The sequence below is a fragment of the Lepidochelys kempii genome, chromosome 4, assembly GCF_965140285.1.
Source record: "Lepidochelys kempii isolate rLepKem1 chromosome 4, rLepKem1.hap1, whole genome shotgun sequence".
Classification (NCBI taxonomy): domain Eukaryota; kingdom Metazoa; phylum Chordata; order Testudines; family Cheloniidae; genus Lepidochelys; species Lepidochelys kempii.
The window spans coordinates 47,821,984-47,838,070 of NC_136383.1; the positions used below are offsets into that span (position 1 = coordinate 47,821,984).

At 39.2% G+C, this 16,087-nt stretch overlaps 1 long non-coding RNA gene across 1 annotated transcript; it reads left to right on the forward strand.

Annotated features, from left to right (window-relative positions):
- Positions 1–1,028: 1,028 nt before the first annotated feature.
- LOC140909960 (uncharacterized) lies at positions 1,029–13,699 on the forward strand. The gene is made up of 3 exons (XR_012158389.2): positions 1,029–1,084; positions 12,078–12,180; positions 13,616–13,699. It is a non-coding gene; the product is annotated as an uncharacterized LOC140909960 (long non-coding RNA).
- Positions 13,700–16,087: the final 2,388 nt, after the last annotated feature.

Consider the following 16,087-nt stretch of genomic DNA (forward strand, 5'->3'; position numbering starts at 1 on the left):
TCCTCTGTTTTTTCTGCCCTTTGAATCTCTGCTTTTTGGATGTCCTTGTAACATCTGCAGTAAAGCCTGCGAGTTTAGGATTCCATTTAGTAATCTGTATCTGAAATAAAAGCTGCATAAGGGAATGTTTCTGAAAGTGAAAGACCATTTTTTCCTATATTGAGATGGCTACTAAATTCTATTGTGAAGAGATGTAACAATATTCTCCCCACCCCCCTTAGCAAAATTAATGACTCGATAGCTTAAGCTGTGATCAACTATAATAAATTTTATCTAGGATTTATATAGTACTTTTCAGCCACAGATCTAGCAGCTTTACAAAGGTGGACAAGTACCGTTGCTTATGAGTCTCTGACCAATGTTGATAAAGTTGTTTCCTCTTAAATTTCAGTGACCAAATTAAAAATCATGGTTCAGAACATTAAGGCCCCAATTTAGGAAACCTCTTAAGCAAGTGTTCATACACACTGATTTTCCTTTTCTGTTAGACATTCACCTCTATGATGTCTTCTCTTCAAACTAAGCAATCCTAACCTTTTTAGTATCTCCTCATATGGAAATATTTCCGGGCTTCTAATAATTTTGTTATCTCTCTCTAGAGTCCTTTATTTTTGCTATTCCTTTTATGAAATAGGGTGACCAGAACTGAACTCAGTATTTCAGGTGAAGCATACCACTGACTTTTATAAAAACATATTTTCAATATTGTTTTTACCCTGTTTTTAATACATCACAACATGTTGCTTGACCCCTGATATCCATTGAACCGATGTTCTGGATGAGCAGTCTACAATGATGCCCAGTTCTTTGCCAAATAGTTAATTTAGAACCCCATAATGTATAGTTCAGCTTCCTCCTTCAAGTGTCTATTAACAATGAATTGCAGCTGCCATTGTGTTGTGCTACTCATTCCCTAATTTCTAAGGTTTCCCTGGAATTCCTTATTGTCTTCTCTAGCCAGTTCAGGGAAATCTATGGTTAAGTCCCTTGCCTTAAGTGTTTTTCTTTATCTAAATTTAGTTTCTAGGACCTCCATGTTACACAACAATGCCGATGTCTTCTGAAAGCTGTCATCTTACAGCAGGTAGGCAAATCAAAAGGCTCTTAGTCTCTATATTCACAGATAACTATGTTGAGTCTTAACTAATACTTTATACACAGCTATTACAGTGAATGGAATGCATGGTTTTATGAATGTTGCTGAAGAATAAGCAAGAATAAGCTCAAAATTTGACTTCTGCAGTTATAACAGATCCATATTTCATTTTGCAATTTAAAATTATTAGTCTTGTGTTTGGTTATGTCATCCTGCTGCTCACTGTTAAACTGCAATGTAGCACTTTTTGTGGATGTAATTAGGAACACATGACACTCAATTTTAAATGATTTGATCATTTAAGGTTTAATCAGCAAGGGGCTGAATGTTGTCAACCTTATCCAACAAAGTATGTGCAGGATATTAAACATATTAGTCCCATTGCTCACATGATTAAAGTTCCACATATGCTTAAGTACTTTGCTGAATCATTTAAGCAAACCCAGAAGAAAAAAAAAAAAGGGGGAACAGCAGCCACTCCCACAGAAAAAACAGAAAAAAAGCTGTTTTTAATTGAGATTAATCTTCAGGAATTTCAATAGTTAATCTCTACTAATTCATCTGTAAAATAACTCCACCTCCCCATATAGGATTTATATACTTGCCTCTTTTTCCATAAATCAACTATCTAAACTGATTTGATTTTTCTTGTCAACCTAAAGTGTCAAAATACATTTTTAGATTGTAGTGTCCTCCTGTGGCAGGGTTTTTCATTTTTATTTTTAAATAAATAAATTTCCTGGATTTTTTTTAAATGAAGTATCAACATACTTTATTGGAACAGGTTTAAAATATTAGTGTTTTTTTTTTCCCCCAAAGGGTTGACTAATGAACTATGGAGTGATTTAGAGTTTACTTGATAAGAATTCAACCTTAAGAATAAGTTGTGCATAAATAAGAACTGTATCTAATTAAATATGCATAATTTCGTTCTTTCATTTTCTTTGGCAAAGCTTTGCAAACCTTAATATTACTTTAATCAGTATATTCAAAATGAAGCAATAAAAATTGAAATTAGCTTTGAAAAATGGAAATTAAGCAAACACTTGCAAAGAATTCTGTTCTTTTGTCAGGGTGCCAAAGTAGAATTAGAAGTCAACTTTATGAAATTTATTAGAGAATTAGTACAATTACATGAAAGAAAATATGATTTTTAGCTGTTTTAATTATATGCCCAATTTTGGTGCTATTACAGTAGTTTTTCTTGATTAAAATGTTTAATGGGTACACTACACACAAATATCTGGCATATTGACAACTTGAAGAGTTGACTAAGCCAGCAACTGAGGCCACTAAAGAACACTGTCATGTTAATCCTGACTATTGGTTTTTCCTAGTTGTACTGTATGTGAGAGAGCTGGCCATTTTTTTTTTAAACATACATACACACACACCACCGAAGGCACGTGATCACAAATCATATAAACAGACAGTAAGAAGGATTTATTATAGATATTAAACAATGAGGACCTTCATTTTATTTTATTTTTTAAGAGTTATTTGTTGGCATGAACTATTTTTGGACTCATTTAGGCAGATTAGATTTTAAAAACTGAGTTTTGCAGTTTTTTGACATAATGGCCTGATTTTTCAGAACAGTGCACCTGCAAAGACACACACAGTTGTCAAGATTGCATGTGAAATCATGATACATTCTCACACAAATTAGGCGGGCAATTGCAAGAACACTTTTGACCATGGGTTGTTCTGAAACAATGAAATGCCAAAGATTCCTTTTCAGCTTTTCGTACAAGTAGAACTTTGCCACTGTGTTTTTTGGCCAGAATTCACTCTCTCCCCCATTCCTCCATCTTTCTAGCTATTGGGCAGAAGTCCATTTAGTTGTCACCCTCTGATCCAGAAGTAGATGGGTTTTACTGAAATCTGTTCCGCTTCAGTGTTTGACTTACTTTTTAGGTCCTGCTGTTACCTATACAATATACCCATGCGCACCAATGAAATATTGCATGTTGTCAAAACTTTACAGTTGGATATAGTACTCTTCTTATTTAATGTGGACTGCTAAAGGCAAGCTAATAAGAAACTCTGCCCAGTGAGCCCTGAGACATATCTCAGGTGTCAGAGGAGTGTTCTGACAACCCACTTCCCTAAAGACCTCATATTGTGAATTAGAAGGGAAGTGAACCTATATTACACCCATTCTTGACTCTTCAGCAAGCCTGTTATAACAGGAGAGCATAAAAAGCCTCTCCCTATAATTGTAAAAAAGACAAGCCTACCATATTCTTGGGGGAAAAAACCCTCACATTTTCAAAACTATTCAGAATAATATCTAGGTTAAAGTCATCAGTTAAAATGTGTAAACAGACCTCTCACAGTGAGTTTATTGTATTATAATTTGAAATATATCTGACAGTTATCCAGTCCCACAACCACCAACCAAGATATAGTAATGGTCCATCACAGTGGTGGGATATTACCTCACGGAGGAGAGCTGAGGGGTGTTACACCAGGATAAAAAGTTATTAAACATTGTTGTCAAGATAATACAAGGGGGGAGGAGGGGATTTTATTTAAACCGGAACAAACCAAACTGGATTCCACCTGCCTACAACATTAATTAAATGAAGCATATAATTTTTAAAAATTATAATAGTTTGAATATACACACGTTACTTGACTTCGTAGTATGTTACATAAACAAATTATCTGTATGCACAGGAAATAATCTTATAGGTTATTGGATTTTGGCAGCCTTCCTCCCCCAGTTCAAGGTTCCCCTTTCCCAACATATTTCAGTGGGTACTGTCTAATGCCCAAATAAGTCTTGAGACTCAAGTGCTTCTCCAGTCATGCTTCCTCTAAGGGGAACACATTAGACCACGTCCACAGGATCTTGGATAATCCTGTTCCAGATCTCTTGAACAACATGAATCAATGACAGGAGATAACTGCTCCGATGATAAGGAACAAACAGGCACCGATGCACAGAAACACACCAAATATGGACTGACTTGAGCCAGTCTTAAACCGCAGGGACCCTCTTTTGCATGTCTGTCTGTTCTATCTCAGTCTTGTCACTTAATCTTGGTTCCTCTCAGTCCCGGATTCCCTCCATCCCTCTGGCTGCCCTCTCTCTGTTTACTCACACAAAGTTGTTTTCTCTCCATCTCTCTCTCTCTGGCTTTACACACCTATCTTTGTTTCCCAACCTTCCCTCTCTTTTCGTCCAGCTAAGATCTTCTCACTTTCTCAGAAAGGACTACATCCTCGCCACACAAAAATGGCAGTGCTTTCACTCTGAAGACACCCTAAATCATATCTCCATGCAAGGTCAAATCTCTTTATCATGTTTACATGCGTATCACTCTGACATGTTTCATAGTTAAGAAGTGGATAAGACAAGAAAATGTATTACTTGAAGCTGCTTTCAGCTGTTGCCAACCCCTTTTCCCCCACTTAGTTAATCTCAGTTGTGCCACTGTCTGGCCAATCAGTTTACTCTAGAATCTGGTAATTCTTGGCTATGACTCCAGCTGTATTCTCTCCCCTCTTAAGGAGGTAAAGAATGCTAGTAATGCCAGAGGCTAGTAGCTCTAGCAAAAGGTTGACATGCTGTAGCCTCTTGGGGTTCAGACTTCTTTGCTCTACAGGGTTCAGTAACCTCTCTCCTGGAGTTGGTAGGGGGAACTCACGCCCACCCACTCTTCTAGGTTCTAAGGCACCCTATATATAGTAGTTGGAACCAGTTTCTCCACATCACCCACTACTTTCCCAGACCGTTTCCTACCACACTTTTCTGTAGGCTATTTCCTAGACTCACACTATGTTTCTCTTCTTCTGTAGGTCTAGCTACCAAAGCAGCATCTCAGACTGTTGCTGAAGAACTCTATTAGTGGTTCCTCTGCCTTTCTGGCATCCACCCTTTTCACCTGCAGCCTTTTTTATCTCCCTAGCTACTACAGGGCCAAAAATCAGCCACAGCTGAAGAGGTAGCTAGTCTCCCTGTTAACTGTTTGACAACTGGGACAGCAAGGGGTCTGTAAACCCTGTGACATATACAAACGTCTAACATTATACAATGAAGGGGTATTCAAAGTCTAATGTTGGGACTTGTGGGAGCATAGCTAGGGCCACATAGAGAAAGAAGGCCTCTCAAGGGAGGAACAGAGTTTTGATGAGTCACTTAGTGGGAAGAGCAGTGGGATGGCTGGCCAGGTTGGAATTTCCTCAGTTATCTGGGGGATTGGTTCCCAAGCAAGGATCTTTTCCCTACCTGGGTCCCTTTCTGTGCCTTCTTGCTTGGGTTATGAGAGAAAATGCCAGAGTGCTAGTCCAGTGATGTTGGTGCTAAACTTGTGGTTGTTACCCTCCAAAATGGATTCAGCGGAAAGATGCCTGAGAAGTCTTGTTTCCCCTCTATCACTCCATGATGAGATAACTCAGCACATACAAGGTTTGTATTGTTATTTTGGCTGTTTTAGTGCTTTGCAAATGACTTTCTAAATTGTTCTCTACCACAGAATCATAGAATATTAGGGTTGGAAGGGACCTCAGGAAGTCATCTAGTCCAACCCCTTGCTCAAAGCAAGGCCAATCCCCAGCTAAATCATCCCAGCCAGGGCTTCGTCAAGCCTGACCTTAAAAACTTCTAAGGAAGGAGATTCCACCACCTCCCTAGGTAATGCATTCCAGTGTTTCACCACCCTCCTAGTGGAAAAGTTTTTCCTAATATCCAACCTAAACCTCCCCCACGGCAACTTGAGACCATTACTCCTTGTTCTGTCATCTGCTACCACTGAGAACAGTCTAGATCCAGCCTCTTTGGAACCCCTTCTCAGGTAGTTGAAAGCAGCTATCAAATCCCCCCTCATTCTTCTCTTCTGCAGACTAAACAATCCCAGTTCCCTCAGCCTCTCCTCATAAGTCATGTGTTCCAGTCCCCTAATCATTTTTGTTGCTCTCTGCTGGACGTTATCCAATTTTTCCACATCCTTCTTGTAATATGGGGCCCAAAACTGGACACAGTACTCCAGATGAGGCCTCACCAATATCGAATAGAGGGGAACGATCACATCCCTTGATCTGATGGCAATGCCTCTACTTATACATCACAAAATGCCATTGGCCTTCTTGGCAACAATGGCAGACTTGACTCATATCCAGCTTCTCATCCACTGTAACCCCTAGGTCCTTTTCTGCAGAACTGCTGCCTAGCCATTTGATCCCTAGTCTTTTGTGGTGCATGGGATTCTTCTGTCCTAAGTGCAGGACTCTGCACTTGTCCTTGTTGAACCTCATCAGATTTCTTTTGGCCCAATCCTCTAATTTGTCTAAGTCCCTCTGTATCCTATCACTACCCTTCAGCGTATCTATGACTCATCCCAGTTTAGTATCATCTGGGAACTTGCTGAGGGTGCAATCCACACCATCCTCCAGATCATTATTGAAGATGTTGAACAAAACCGGCCCGAGGACTGACCCTTGGGGCACTCCACTTGATACTGGCTGCCAACTAGACATTGAGCCATTGATCACTACCCATTGAGCCCGACAATCTAGCCAGCTTTCTATCCACCTTATAGTCCATTCATCCAGCCCATACTTCTTTAACTTGCTGGCAAGAACACTGTGGGAGACAGTGTCAAAAGCTTTGCTGAAGTCAAGGAACAACACATCCACTGCTTTCCCCTCATCCACAGAGCCAGTTATCTTGTCATAGAAGGCAATTAGATTAGTCAGACATGACTTGCCCTTGGTGAATCCATGCTGACTGTTCCTGATCACTTTCCTTTCCTCAAAGTGCTTCCGAATTGATTCCTTGAGGACCTGCTCCATGATTTTTCCAGGGACTGAGGTGAGGCTCCTTCCGTTTTTTAAAGACGTGCCCTACATTAGCCTTTTTCCAGTTGTCTGGGAACTCCCCCGATCGCCATGAGTTTTCAAAGGTAATGGCCAATGACTCCACAATCACATCCGCCAACTCCTTTAGCACTCTTGGATGCAGCATATCGAGCCCCATGGACTTGTGCTCGTCCAGCTCTTCTAAATAGTCTCGAACCACTTCTTTCTCCACAGAGGGCTGGTCACCTCCTCCCCATGCTTTGCTGCCCAGTGCAGTAGTCTGGGAACTGACCTTGTTTGTGAAGACAGAGGCAAAAAAAAAGCATTGAGTACATTTCCTTTTTCCACATCCTCTGTCATTATATTGCCTCCCTCATTCAGTAAAGGGCCCACACTTTCCTTGACTTTCTTCTTGTTTCTAACATACCTGAAGAAACCCTTCTTGTTACTCTTAACATCTCTTGCTAGCTGCAACTTCAGGTGTTATTTGGCCTTCCTGATTTGACCATCGCCCCTGTGACCATGTCTACAGATTTCTTCCAAAAGAGCTATGTCAGGCAAGGGCATGAACGGGTGATCTCTGGCTGACATCTCTGTGCCAGCAATGTTCCTTAGGCTAGACACAGTTAAGCCTGCAAATCTGCTCTTTTACTGGTTCTGGCTTGTTTGACTTGTGTGGGATAGTTTTATTTTACCTATAGAAAGAGCAGCTTTGCAGATGTTAATATCTATTAGTAAACATTAACCCTTATAACCTTTTCTCTCTGTATATTTCATTAATAGATAATTATTTAGAAGCTTTATGGTATTAACAAGGATTATGTTGAATTCTAAGGCCCAGAACACTGGTCCTTGACCACTAAGTAACCCTAATCAGGAATTCTGGGCATTAGACTTTTTAATAATCTTTGGAGTCTTCAGGTCTATAAAACTCCAGTTATTATTGGAAAACATCCCCTTAATATATATAGGCAAATATAAACCTGGGAAACTGATGAGGGATGACTGTTAGAGCAGATGTTTCCTGTTAGTGAATCAACGGGGAAAGACGCATGCACTGAAAGATCTTCTCTTGAAGAATTGTTAGTCTTTGCAGCTGTAAATAATTGTCTTCACACATAAATCAGGTAAACAGAATATATAAAAACAACATCAGAACATGTTTCTTTTTTCAAAGAGGTTTCTTTGTTTAAAAACCCCTATATGACGACACAGGTGTTGCAACTTAGTTAGGGACTAAAAGTGCTGCATTCCACCCGATAAAGTGAAGAGACACAAAGCCAGCTTTTATCACATTAAGGGGTTAATTTATCTATTTCTTCTGCATAGTTCTGTACTACTACTACTAATCATCATTATTGTACTAATGATAATTTTGATTAAATCATTCCAATTGAGTCTGATATGACAATCTCAAATCATTAACTTCAGACATGGAACACACCGTATAGTTGCCATCGTGCTATGAGTGTTTTGCCAGTATAGTAAGCATTTCTAGTGTAGCCATAGTCTTAGTGTTGCTCTTTTCCAGGTTTCTCTATTTATTATCTTTGTTTCAATTATTTTTCCCACATGTACTGACCTGCAGTTCTTCCAGCTGAATCTCATTCAGGTATTCCCTTCCTATATTTCTAATCTCTGTGTCCCTTTCTATTCATCTGTCTTCTCTGGTGTCTGCAACTTTCCTAGATGTTAAGTAAGACTGGACTTAACAGTGATTCCTACAGCCCTCAACTAGATACCATGTATTGCTATCATCATCCTTTGTGTGCTGTAGCCTTTAGCCAGTTTTCATTCCACATACAAGTTCTTACATCCAAGCTAATATCTGAATTATTTCTGCAACTAAGAAACCGTGCACCAAATAGCTTATAAAAAAATCCACATATTACATTCACCACATTCTCTTCAGCAACTATTGTTATAATGCTATTTGACAAAAAGGAATTTTTTTTCTATATATGCATTTATTCTAGCCACATTTGGATCTGAATAAATTTTTGCTATGTTACCGTCAGGAAGGTAATACAGGTCACTGACATTGTAATGTGGAGCAGCAGTGAAGTGAACTGAGCTGATGCGAAAGCCACACCATTTAGATATTTTAGGCCTTTTCCAGTGCTCTGACCCAAATAACCTGATCTGCAAATAGCAAATAACTTCTCCTGTGTTCTGAATCAAAAGGGGAAAATAAGCTATTTGGGTCAGAGCATGCAAAAAGGCCTACCCAAGTGATTAGTCTCTTCCAGACACTGGGGTTTGCATATCTTGTGGCTCCATTTAATTTGCAATTTTCCCATGGCTCCAGCCCAATGTGTCAGATAGATAGAGCTGAACATTAAAAACATTACCTAAAGCCCCATTTTTAATATCCTCCATTAATTTAAAAATATAAAATATATAGTATTCTGTAAATCTAGCACACTCGTCTTTTAAGGGTCTAATGCATTGGGATAAAAGATAAAAATAAAATCAAGGGAGACTCAGTTTTCTGCTGTAATTTCCACCCCCTGGATTTCTTGAATGTGCACTTGATTTAGGTTAATGATATTATCTGCTTTCCTTTCCAAAGTTATCAAAAACAAACTGACTTTTCACTAAGTCTACAAAGTTTCTATTCTCTCTGGTGTGTTACTCATCCCCCCTAAATACAGGATTTTTGAGGATGTGCACAAGGGATGGTATTTAGAATAAAGATTGCCTGGGCATACTGTTCCATTAGAATATAATCATTTAGGAGTTTCCTATTCATTAAGTTTCACACCCAGTGCCAAATATACAGCTAGATTTGTGCTGCAATGTACTATGCCACAGTGAGGGGAATCAAAGTTGGGCCTTCAGAATGAATTAGGGGTGTTTATTCTGGTTCCACAGAAACTCACATACAACTGAATACAGTAGTAAACTAAGTATATAAACAACCCTATTTGTATCCGTTTGTTTTAAATTGGAACTATTTACAGGACAAAAATGAGTGTTGATCTTCTCAAAGCAGGTCAGTTCCTGAATGATGGAAATAACATGAAATTTGACGTTTATATAATATTTTAGTTCTATAAAAGGACTGTTATTAGAAAAACAATGAAAGAGATAAGTACTACTACTATAAAATGTAAGTACACATGCGTAATCTGAACATGGCAAAGGATGTGAATTCAAGCACCTTGTATAGGTTTTGATTTTTTTTTATTGTAATTCCGAGTTTGTAAAATTTATCCATGGTCCACTGCACAAGGACATCCACGGTACTTAACTACTGCATTGGAGCTGCATGCAGGCTGTGTAGGACCCTCCTTGCACAGTTGAGGAAAAGGTATTTAAATAAACTAACTTTGGTCTAGGTAAAGAGGAACAATCAGGTTGATCTTGGAGCAGGTCATTGAAAGAAGGGTCAAATAATCCGTATATTATTGTATGCACATGCAGTGGAGAGGGGAAACAGCTTCAGGTTTGCGTAGGGGAGAAATGTGCTATTCCATGTTGGTTTATGCACTGGAGCCATCCCGAATAAATCAATTGCACCCCCTACATCCAACCACACTTTGCAGTCATTACTATGGTCTTACGCAGATGAGGTTTATATCCTATGAATTATTAGATCTTGATCCCCATCAACACAATGTCATTGTCAAGCACAGAATGGTTTCCTGGGTTTTGAAGGGCTCACATTTGTGCACCTGTTGGTTCCAAATAATTCAGTAGGGCAAGGGCAGGCTAGGGCCAAAACCCTTCTCATTCAAAGGTGCTATTGGATCAAGAGGACTGGGATTCACATGCATTGCTGAGATAATACATGTGGGGACTCAGTCTTCAGGACCAACAGCTGTGACTGGATCTGAAGAATCTTGTTTGATTCCAGATCTGTTTCCTTTACAACAAAAGGTCAGCAATCCAAGAAATCTTCCTGCAAGAGGGTAACAGTAATTTCTTCCTACATTACGCCAGTGTAGACTTTGGGCATCAGCTGAATGGATCTGTATGGAATGCCTTTGTCCTCAATATTTCAAGCAACTAACCTATTGATCACTGGCAGGTGTTTTGTTATCAAAAGATGTGGAATATTTGAATGGGATTTTTTTCCTCTGGATCTGCCATCTCGAGACACAAAACACACACACACTCACCCCCCCCCCCCCAAGAAGGGTATCAGGAGGTAATTTTACCCCAGGTCAGATTGGCAAAGATGCTTGAGGTCACTTGCTGGTTAGAACTAGAGTAAATGGCGCATTCTCTGTAATTGGAAGCATTTAAATCAAGATTTGAGGACTTTGATAAATCAGCTAGATGTTATGGGTCTATTAAAGGAGTGGGTAGGTGAGTTCTGGGGCCTATGATGTCAGGAGGTCAGACTAGGTCCTTTCTGTCCTTTAAGTCTGAGTCATGTAAGGAAATTATGTCCATCTGAAGATGACTGCTGGAAATAAACCCACATGATGCTTGTATCAGCAGGCAAATGTGGATCTAGCAATAGATTTCTGAGGACAGTGACTAGAGAACAGAGATCTCTACAGCTATAGAAGTTAATCAATACTTATTATCAGACAAAAGTTACCACTAAATGTGACAGATACTGCAATCTTATGCAATACCTTTTGGGGACTATACTGGGAACACAATTTCATGGTTTATGTAGGATTGTGTCTTACTCCATGAGAATGGCTATCATTGCTCTTACAGGAACTAAGAACAGTGGGAGCTGTTTAGGTTATAAACACCTCCAGAGAAGTACCACTCCTTAGGGAAGCTAACATATACAGGTTTAAAATTGCCCTCCCCAGAAACCAAACAGAACACTTTTTATATAAATAGGCAGTATTTAAACTGAGTCAGGGTCTTCTTTCTGATCCAGCAAATGGACAGGAGCTTCTGTCTATTGAGATGGTGGGTAAATGCTGTTGCAGAAGAGTTGGAATGACTCTGACCCACTAGAGCCCCATAAAACAGATGGATGACCTCTGGTAAGCTTTTAGCATGCATATAGGAACTTTTTAAATATATGTTTTCCTCTGTAATGTTTTTACCTTAAGAATAAATGTGCTTGCTTAGAAAGAGATATATGGTAACTTCCAGCTGCTGCAAATACATAATTCATAGTCCTCAGATAGAAAGCATACTGGCTTGCAAGGGATATAATAGTGTAAGGCAGGTAGATGAGCAGCCTTAATTTCTACCCCAGGTCAGAAAAGGAGTGTGACAAGGGTTCCTACCCAGAGACAGGAGACAGCATGACACCTGATGGGGAACATCTGGAATGGACCTTGAAGGGGAGGAGGATACAGGTACAGTTAACCTGACACTAAATGTATTTTTCATTTACATTGAAAAAAGGCAATATTTAAAAATTAAATACTAATTAGGCAGTTAAGCTTCACCATACAATTTTTCAGTATGTGCTATGTGAGTGAGTTAACATTGGTATGATCACCACATTTGGGTTTCAATTTGCATCTTCAGCATTATATTACCTTATAAATGAAAATAATTATGTGTGTATAGTGCCGGGGTAGCCGTGTTAGTCCGTATCCACAAAAACAACAAGGAGTCTGGTGGCACCTTAATGACTAACAGATTTATTTGGGCACAAGCTTTTGTGGGTAACCCACCACTTCTTCAGATGCATGAAGTGAAAATTACAGATGCAGGCATTATATAATGGGAAGGCTGGGAGTGGAGGGAAGGGAGCTAGTTACCTTACAAGTGGAGAACCAGTGTTGACAGGGCCAATTTGATCAGGGTGGATGTAGTCCACTTCCAATAATAGATGAGACGGTGTCAATTCAAGGAGAGGCAAAGCTGCTTTTGTAATGAACCAGCCACTCCCAGTCCCTATTCAAGCCCAAATTAATGGTGTTAAATTTGCAAATGAATTTCAGTTCTGCTGTTTCTTTTTGAAGTCTGTTTCTGAATGTTTTTTGTTCAAGTATAGCTACTTCTAAATCTGTTACAGAATGTCCAGGAAGTTCGAAGTGTTCTCCTACTGGCTTTTGTATGTTACCATTCCCAATGTCCGATTTGTGTCCATTTATTCTTTTACTTAGGGACTGTCCAGTTTGGCCAATGTACATGACAGAGGAGCATTGCTGGCACATGATGGCATGTATAACATTAGTAGATGTGCAGGTGAATGAGCCTCTGATGGTGTGGCTGATGTGGTTGGGTCCTCTGATGGTGTCGCTAGAGTAGATATGGGGAAAGAGTGGTGTTTTACCCACAAAAGCTTATGCCCAAATAAATCTGTTAGTCTTTAAGGTTCCACCAGACTCCTTGTTGTATGGGTGTATACATATGTACACACCTGTATTGAACAGAAGAGAAGGTAATTATAGAAATGTAGGGCTGGAAGGGATGTTGAGAGATCATCGAGTCAGGACATAGTAAACAGATGAGCCTTGACAGGTGTTTGTCCAACCTCTTCTTAAAAACCTCTAATGATGGGGATTTCAACAGCCTCCCTTGAAAGCCTATTCCAAAAGTTAAACTGACCTTCTAGTTAGAAATCTAAAATAAATCTTTCTTGTTGCAGATTAAGCAGATTACTCCTTGCCACACTTGCAATGGACAACCGATTATCACCCTCTTTATAACAGTCTTAACATATTTGAATACTTATCTGGTGCCCCCTCATGCTTCTTTTCCCAAGACTAAAGATGTCCAGTTTTTTAAATCTTTCCTCAGAGATCAGTTTTTCTAAACCTTTTATTATTTTTATTGCAGTACCTCTGGACTCACTCCAATTTACCTACACCTTTCCTGAAGCATGACTCTCAGAAGTGGACACAAGACCCCAAATGAGGCCTCATCAGTGATAAGTAAAATGGGACAGTTACCTCCTGTATCTTACTTACGATACACCTGTAAATACACCCTAGAATTATATTAACTTCTTTCCACAAATGAATTACACAGACTACTCAGTTTGTGATCTTCTATAACCCCCAGATTGTTTTCAGCAGCACTATCACGTGGCCAGTTATTCCCCATTTTGTAGTAGTGCATTTCCAAACATAGTTCTTAATACACTTTAGTCAATTTCATCTTTTTGACTTCAGACCAATTCTCTGAATTGTCCAGATGACTTTTAATTCTAATCCTGTCCTCCAAAGTGTTTATAGTCCCTCCCAGCTTGTCGTCATCCACAAATTTTATAAGCATATGCTTCACTTCATTATCCAAATCATTAATGAAAATGTTGACTAGTACCGGACCCAGGACAGACCCTGCAGGACCCCACTCAGTTTGAGAGCAAATCATTGATAACTGAGTACAGTCTTAACCAGTTCCTCACACAGTAATTTCATCTAGACCGCATTTCCCTAGATTGTTTATGAGAATGTCATGTGGGACTGTATCAAAAGCCTCACTAAAAGTTGATATATCACATCTACTGCCTCCCCAATCCACTAGATCAGTAAGCTTGTCAAAGTAATAAATTAGAAGGTAATAGGGTTATAAGGGCATACCCAGCATGGATTTGCCAAGCAAACCTAAGTGCTTACAAATTGATTGTTTAATAATTTGTTCCAATATCTTTTCAGGCTGACTGTTCTACAAGTCCTCATTGTTCCCCTTTGTAAAGATAGGTACTTTCTTTGTCCTTCTCCAATTCTCTAGGACCTCACACATCATCCATGAGTTATCAAAGAGAGTTGCTAACAATTTCAAGATTAATTCTTTAAAGTACTCTGTGATGAATTTCATCGGGTCCTGCTAACCTGAATACATTAAATTTATCTAAATATTCTTCAATCTGTTCTTTCCCTATGTTGGTTTGCATTACTTCCCTTTTTTATTAATATTGTGTTGTATCTGGTCACAATTAACTTTTTTAGTGAAGATTGAAGCAAAATAGGCCTCAGTGCAGAGCCTGGACTAGATGACCTAGTGAGGTCCATTAAATCATAGAAATGTAGGACTGGAAACACGCAATCTTTTTGATGTTGTTCGCTCTCCTTCCTCCCCTAAGCAGAGGAGCAACACTTTTCTTCATTTTCCTCTTGCTCTTAATATATTTAAAGAACCTCTTTGTGTCTTTTATGTCCCTTTCTAGGTGTAACTCATTGTGTGGCTTAGCCTTTCTGAGGCTGTCCCTCTTAGTTGTCCCTATATGGTTGTGCTATTTTTTTTGTATTTCTTCTGAATTATGTGTCTGTATTTCAACTTTTTGAATTTTCAGGTCATTAATGAGTTCCTGATGGAGCCATATTCACCTCTTTCTGTTCTTCCTATCTTTCCTTTTCTTTGGGATAGTTTGCAATTTTGCCTTTAATATAGTCTCCATGAGAAACTGCCAACCCTCCTGAACTCCTTTAACCCTTAGATTCTCTTCACATGGGACCTTACCTACTAGTTCTCTGTTTGTTAAAGTCTGCTTTTTTGAAATGTGTTCCTTTTTCTATTGCTTTCACTTCTTCCTTCCCTTAGGATCATGAATTATTTCATAAACACTTTAACCCAAATTGCCTTTCATGTTCAGATTCACAACAAAGTCCTCCCTGTTGACCAGAATCCCGTCTATTGGCTATTCCCCTGGTTGCTTCGTCCACTTTATGAAACGAAAAAATCATCCCCATGACTGCTGAAGTTAAGACTGTATCATAGCTTTCACAGTAACCCCTTGTTTTCAGTTATGTACAATGTGCTGAAGTGTTCACTTTAAGATCTTGCTTCAGGAAAGCATTACTATTCAAAACCACATCTAAGTAAAGTTAACATTAAGAAAATATTGAAGTCTCGTTAAAGTCAGTAGGTTTTTAGTTCATGCTTAAGTGCTGTCCTGAACAGGAATGGACTTAAACACATGCTTAGTGTTTTCATGACTAGAAGCCTTAAAAACATGCTTAACTCCCTCCCTGTTCAGCAACACCTTTATGTGCAGGCTTAACTTTGGGCACATGCTTAAGTGCTTTGCTGAACTGGGGCTGAAAGCTCTCTGCTCTGCCATCTAAGACCTTCCCCATTTCTGTGCCTCACATTAACCTGCTCAGCAAAATAGGAGTCTTGATCTGTATTATGGCAGCATCCTGTGGCTGCAACCAATATTGAGACACCATTTTAGACACTGTGCTAAGAGGGAGTAAGAGAGAGACTCTTCCCTGAAGAATTTTGGGCTGATTACACAAATGTATTTAGGTAGCTAAGTCCACTATTAGTGCTAATGACAGTCTCAAAGCCATCACTCATCTTTTG